Source organism: Desmodus rotundus, chromosome 3 (assembly GCF_022682495.2).
Source record: "Desmodus rotundus isolate HL8 chromosome 3, HLdesRot8A.1, whole genome shotgun sequence".
NCBI lineage: Eukaryota > Metazoa > Chordata > Mammalia > Chiroptera > Phyllostomidae > Desmodus > Desmodus rotundus.
The window spans coordinates 139,353,601-139,359,821 of NC_071389.1; the positions used below are offsets into that span (position 1 = coordinate 139,353,601).

At 42.3% G+C, this 6,221-nt stretch overlaps 1 long non-coding RNA gene across 1 annotated transcript; it reads left to right on the forward strand.

The window, feature by feature from the left end:
• Nucleotides 1–4,490: 4,490 nt before the first annotated feature.
• LOC123478267 (uncharacterized) lies at nucleotides 4,491–5,939 on the forward strand. Its single transcript, XR_006653435.2, has 3 exons — nucleotides 4,491–4,593; nucleotides 4,974–5,133; nucleotides 5,620–5,939. It is a non-coding gene; the product is annotated as an uncharacterized lncRNA (long non-coding RNA).
• The last annotated feature ends 282 nt before the right edge of the window (nucleotides 5,940–6,221 follow it).

A 6,221-nucleotide genomic window follows, 5' to 3' on the forward strand; every position in this document is an offset into this window, starting at 1 on the left:
TGTCAGAACCTGCCTGTGACTGGCTCTGGACAACCTCTTTGGAGCTGCAGAGTGATCCATTGTTTGTGGCTGCCTTTGCTGGGCCTGGCTATTTGTGGGAAGGGCCAAGCTCTGTGCCAGTGGTAGCTACCACCAGTCTCAAGCCCAGGTGCAGGTCATCAAAAGGTCCAAGACACCCTGAGTTTTACCTCTGCCTGCTTCCCTTGCCGGCTGGCTGTTAGGTCAGTTACTGAAAGAGCCTCTGGTAGCACGCAAATTGTGGTATTCACCAGACTGATACAGATTCACACTCCATGCCAGTGCTGGGTCTGAGGTGACTCAGCAAAAGCCCCAGGGTACATCAAGTTTAGCTGCCACCCACTGGACTTTTGTTGTGGGTCAGGGCCTCAGGGAGTAGTCAGGGGAAAGCCAGCAGAGTTTATCAGACCCAAACAGATGGTCTATTTCTTGATCTGAATGATGACATAGTTATTATGTTATCTTTCACACCCACCAGCATATTTAAAAACCACATAAAAATAAATAATAAATAAATACAACAGAGTAAAACTAAACTATAAACCATAAGAAGAAGTCAATCTATAAAATAGAGGCATGGGGTATTTTTTTCCTTTATATATTCCTGTATTATTCTAATTTAAATATTCCTATATTTTATTACTTAGAAAAGAAAAAATATGTTTTCAAAAAAGTACAAACAGTTGACATTTTGTAACCATTGGGCTTCCAAAGTTTCACACATTTCAGTGACTGCTGAATATGAGAGGTATCATAAAAGCTTCACGTACTTACAAAAAGTTCAGGGAAAACCAATTATCGTTACAATGAAGGGTTGAAACTGGGACAGAGTTGGGGTTAGATTGATGTGAAAAATTTCCAGAATGTCACAAATCTTAGGTTTACTTGAATCATCTCCCATGAGAAAGCAACATGTTTTAGAGTCAGAGACACCACAACAAAAAATCTGGTTTTCCTTTCTCACTGCATGAAATTAAGTTTCTCTTAATTTCAACTTCCTTAGCTTTAAGATGAGAATAGTAAAAACTCTCTTGTATAATTATTTTGAAGTTTATAGATATCTGACATATGTGACTCAATCACAACATTTGCCTACCGTGCTCCAACCAAATATGCCTTCTTTTTATTTCTTCAACTGGCCTAGCTCTTTTCTTCTGTCTCAGAGCCTTTGTGCAAACAGTTCTGGCATGGGATGCTCTTCTTCCTAGTTCTCCCATGGCTTCTTTCTCTTTATTATCCAGATTCAGTTTATATGGCATCCCCTCAGAGAGACCTTGCCTGACTCCCAGTGTAAAGTAGCTTCCAAGCTACTCTCTTTTATACTTTGCCTAGCAGTGTTTACTATGATCTGGTATTTTCTCATTTAGTTAGTTGTATATCATCTGTTACCCACTCTACCTGAGTTTGGCTAGTTTGCAGTTAGAAGAATACCGATACCAAAATAAAGAGTCCATAAATGTTTGTGGAAATAAAAATAAATAAATAATAGTCATTCTTCTCTTGTTATTAAGAAGTTCTTAATAGTGGTTGGTTCTTACAAGATGCTTCAAATCAAAGAATAATAGTTGTTCCTTTTTCTTTCCTTATCTGCATTTTTCCTATATTTTTTAAAAAATGGTTTTGATAAAAAATTTTTTTCCAGAGTACTGTAAAGAAGTTGAACTATTTCAGGTAAAGAGACTTTGAATGATGTACTTTGAGGCAGGCAGCCTAAGAGATGATCTTTCTAGATCCCAGAGGTAAGAAACAGAGATGCCTTTTGCTCTCATGTAAATCATACAGCCAAGTGAGGGAGCAGGAAGAAGAGGTAGATGGAAAGATAAGCTAAGGAGCAGAAATTTTTGTCACTGATTTAATATAGTAGTTAAGGGATAGTGAGCAGTTAAGGGAGATCCACGCCTGTATCTCCAGGATGCAGGTGCATCTACTAGGTTTGGTGCTCAGGGTCTGCACTAGACTAATAGATCTGGGGCCTCTTATCCTCCAGGTGGTAATTGCAGTCATGAGAATAGTTTAGATGACTAGGTAGTGTGTGTAGAGTGAGAGAAGAGGGGCAGGGACTGACCCTACCATTAGCAGTGACATTGAGGGACAGAAAGACAAGAGGAGGCTGAAAAGAGGGAGCCAGGATGTCAGGAGAAACAAGGGAGAAGCATCACAGAAGCAAAAGGAGGAGGGTAAGATGTGGTTGGTGATGTTAAATGTTAAGAGGGTGTTAGTCCTAAAATTGGAAACGAGTCCACTGATTTGCCAATTTGTGGTTACTGGTGACCTTTGGCAGGTACAATTTCAGAACCATTGGGGTGGTGGTGGTGCAGAAATCAGATAGCTGTGGGCTGAACAGAGAAGTGACAAAGAAGAGATGGATCTAGTTCGTCTGTGTTCTCTAAGATGAGGCAATCTAATGCACATGACATTTCTCTCTTTTTTAAACCTAGCCAGTGTCTTTCTGTCCAGAATGTATACCATTGATTATTAAAAAAAAACAAAACAAAAACCAACCAACGAAAATAACTAATGCAGGTCTTCAACATTCATCCATTTTAATAAGCACCTTGTTAATTTAAGTAAAATTTTCTAAGCTCATTCTGAAACCTGATTTCATCATTATTTGCTTTATAGTCCTGCTCCAGACCTTCCTTTCTCAACTACCTGGACCTCTCCCTTAGGAACTGGAGGTGGAGGTGCTCCTATTACTACACACTTTGCAGATGGAAGAGCAGAACTGAGCTGAATTTCGTTCTGGGGGACAAGGGAGGAACAACTGAAAACAAAACACCTTTATTGGCTGAAATATAAAACCTTAACGAGAAACCAGCTGACCAGAGGTGTTTCAAAAATTTCATTTTGAAATAGCAAATGGCTACAACTCAAAAGACATACGCTATTCAATGTGCTGGATTAACTTCAAGATCCCAAGTCCCCAAAACAAAGTCTTTACAACGTACTTATTCAATGGGTGAATGTATTTTAGAAAAAGTTTTCAACAAAAGTCCAGAAACAGACTTAAATTCGAAAACCAAGGCACTGTTTTTCCTGAGCACCATATCAATTGAGATTTTGCATTTACTCCATCTAGCATTGGAGGGGTTTTTTTTTAAAGCTTTTCCCTGCACCATGAAATTGTGATCCCTGAGAGAGAGGTGGGCTATTTTCATTTCCATTTCACTCAGAGAAGACTGAGGTGCAGGGAGGGAAGTCATGTGTCCAAGGAGGATAACTCAGATCTGATCTCCTCCCAAGAGCTTTCCCGTGGCCTTTCCAGCACTGTCATCCGATATCTTTATCCACGATTTTTAAAAAGTTCAGTTACTCATGGAGAAAAAATATATAGGTAGGAGCAGGCGAAAACAGCTTTGTATCACAGCTCAGCTCATTGTGTGAAGCCGGCGGTCACAAAACTGTGGGACTTGGAGTGCTGGTTACAGCGAGGCAAATGTGGGTAGAGATGCTTCCTCCACGTGGCTCGGGCAAACTGTTCGTGCACCGCCCTTGCCTTTTGGTTTGTTTGGTAGCAGGCACAGACCATGCAGCCACCAGCTCAGCTTCTGTACACGAGGAAAGCTGGGGAGGTGCACGGCTCCCACCCCAACCCTCCTCCTTGGCGTGCTGCCAGCACACATTTACTGGCGCGGCAGCCAAAGTCTGCTTGGCAACCTTCAGCCTGTGTACCTAAGGCGAGTGACCAAGATGCTGGGGTGTGTGCTGACTCATTTACAAACAAGTAATTTGGAGAGCTGCTAGGGTGTGGGTGTTAGACTGAGCTGTGGTTGATTTTCCAGAAGGCTACCAAAAAAGCAATAGATGGAAGTGTCAACTGATGAATTCAAAACAGTTAGGTACTGTTGAGAATCTAAGCAATTATTTCCTAAGTCTGTCATCTGGGTGTCCCATTTGTTAGCATCAGAATTCATAAATATTTTAGAAATATTAAAATATGAAAAGTAATATTTATTGCACACATTGCATGTGCCAGGCATGTTTCTAAACGTTTTACCTTCATTAAACAATTCACTCCCTACAACCACCCCTCTGAGGCAGGAGCTGTGATCACATTCAGTTTGCTGTCAGGCAGCAGAGCCTTTGGGATAACAACTACCCTGAACATGCTCGGGCATTCGTGGTGCAGCATGACATCAAACCCAGGTCAGACTCAAGTCTAGGTTTTTAGCCATGAAATGCTACAGACGGGCTAGTACCATTAAACAGAAATGGGTGTGCTTAATGTTCAGCAAATGTGATTTCTATATGTCTTCCTGATTTTGGGTACATACATTTGTAGAAAATAGAAGAAGAAAGCTTGTCTATTTACTCTGAAAATGTGCACCAAATTGTGATTAAGTTAGGAGCATATGATGGATAGATGAGTCCCTTTCGTTTTTTCAGGTGGTTGATCCCCATTCAAGGATGTTCCAAAGGCCACCTCTTGCTCTGGGAGGGAGGAGCAGGTCTCTGAGCTTCTGTGGGCTTGGCTGGGCCCGGCTCCAGGAACCATCCAAACAGTCCATAAGACAGAGCCTACCAGAGAGTTCTGGGGCCATCAAGAGAATAATTAGGAAGGAGAGACCGCTGAAGGTAAGTTACTCCAGTGCCATAATTTAGTAATTCAGGAAGGCATTTAATCCCCTGCATTTTGTTGACCCTGTCTCAGAGTCATTGGAATCTTTTTGCACGGGCCTTTTGCCCTCGTGCAATCTGAGGACTGGGGAAGTTATTAGGGACAGAGGGCTGTGACCCACGTGTCTGAGGCCTTACCAGTATCACTCCAAAACAGAGACATTTAAAATTTTTTTTAACTGCTTAAATTATGTGTGAACTGCCTCCCTTCTTTTTGGCTCAAATGCTAGAAATTAGCGCCCCCTGTCTACATTTTTCTCTCACTACACTGAGAGCTTTCAGGGAAGTATCTCAGGCTCTGCAACCCCAGCCCTCGCCCCTGGTCTTTCCCACCGCAGTCATGGACACTCTGCCGGCTGGCCTACTCTGATCACACCTGCCGTCTCCTGGGGACCATCCTCATACTCCCCTTGGCCCCTGGCCTCTTGTTTGCCAGCCTGACTGAACTGTGGGGGAGGATCTCCTCTGATTCCTTATAATGCAACTGAGACCAAACATGTAAGTAGTAAAATCTTCAATCACCTATTTTCTACCTGTGGTTTTCCTTAGAGCCCTCAAAATTGCTTAACTTCCATCTGGCCTTTATGCAGCAGACACCAGCTCCTCCCCATCACCCCACCTAGAAAAATGTTCCAAGTATCAGAAACCCTGCAAAATTCCCCTGGGCCCAGAGACAAGAAACAGACTTTCCCGCATTCTGTCCAAAGTTCACTATCCTGATCACACTCCATGAGGAATTTTAATGTCTGTCCATGAGGACAAACTGTGAGTATCCATGTCCTTAAGGAAAAACCCTACCCCTAGTTGTCGGGGTATAAGTTTAACCTGGAGCTCCTACAAATCATCAGAAGCCCTGCATCAGATACCAATGCTTCCCAGCCTCTGGGCTCTTCTTAAATGAAGTCTTCAGTGGGACTCAGCATGCTAGCCCGGGTCACAAAGTCCCTAGACTCATCAGTGTCTTTTTCATGGTCTTTTTTTCAGCATGACCACACAAAAGAGGCTCAAGCCTACGCTTCCTCGTGCTGGTCTCTTCCTCCCAACATCCCAGCTCCTACAAAGAACTCAAACATCGATGTGCTCCACTTGGCAAAGAAGCCCAATGAGGATATAGGTTAAAAAGAGCAGAGAGCTTACGGGAGGGAAACATTTCTCTCTCTGAAATGTAATTTGCAGGAATAAGGATTTGTCAAAAGACACTCCCCGTTGACACTATCACATGTGTACAGTGTCTCATTCTCAGAGTGACGGACGCACAGAGGTACTCAGTAAGTGTGGAGTGAGGAAAGGCAGCATCAACATTAGGGCGGTTGCACTGCATGTTGGTCTTCATGAAAAATAGGCGGATGCTCACTGTTTGCACAAAAACAGAGCCCCTCGTAAAGATTTTTTTCCTTTTTTTGTGTTTCCCAGAACAAAAGGACTGTCTGCCATAAACTCTCTGCCATAAAGATAAATGCAAATTTCTATATAGAAGACAAAGCAGCTTGCTAATTTAAAAATGCTGATTTCTCCCATTTATTTCTTACATCAGTACTTACTAATAGTTTTATTATTTTGATGTAGTTGAAGTGGAAAGAACACTG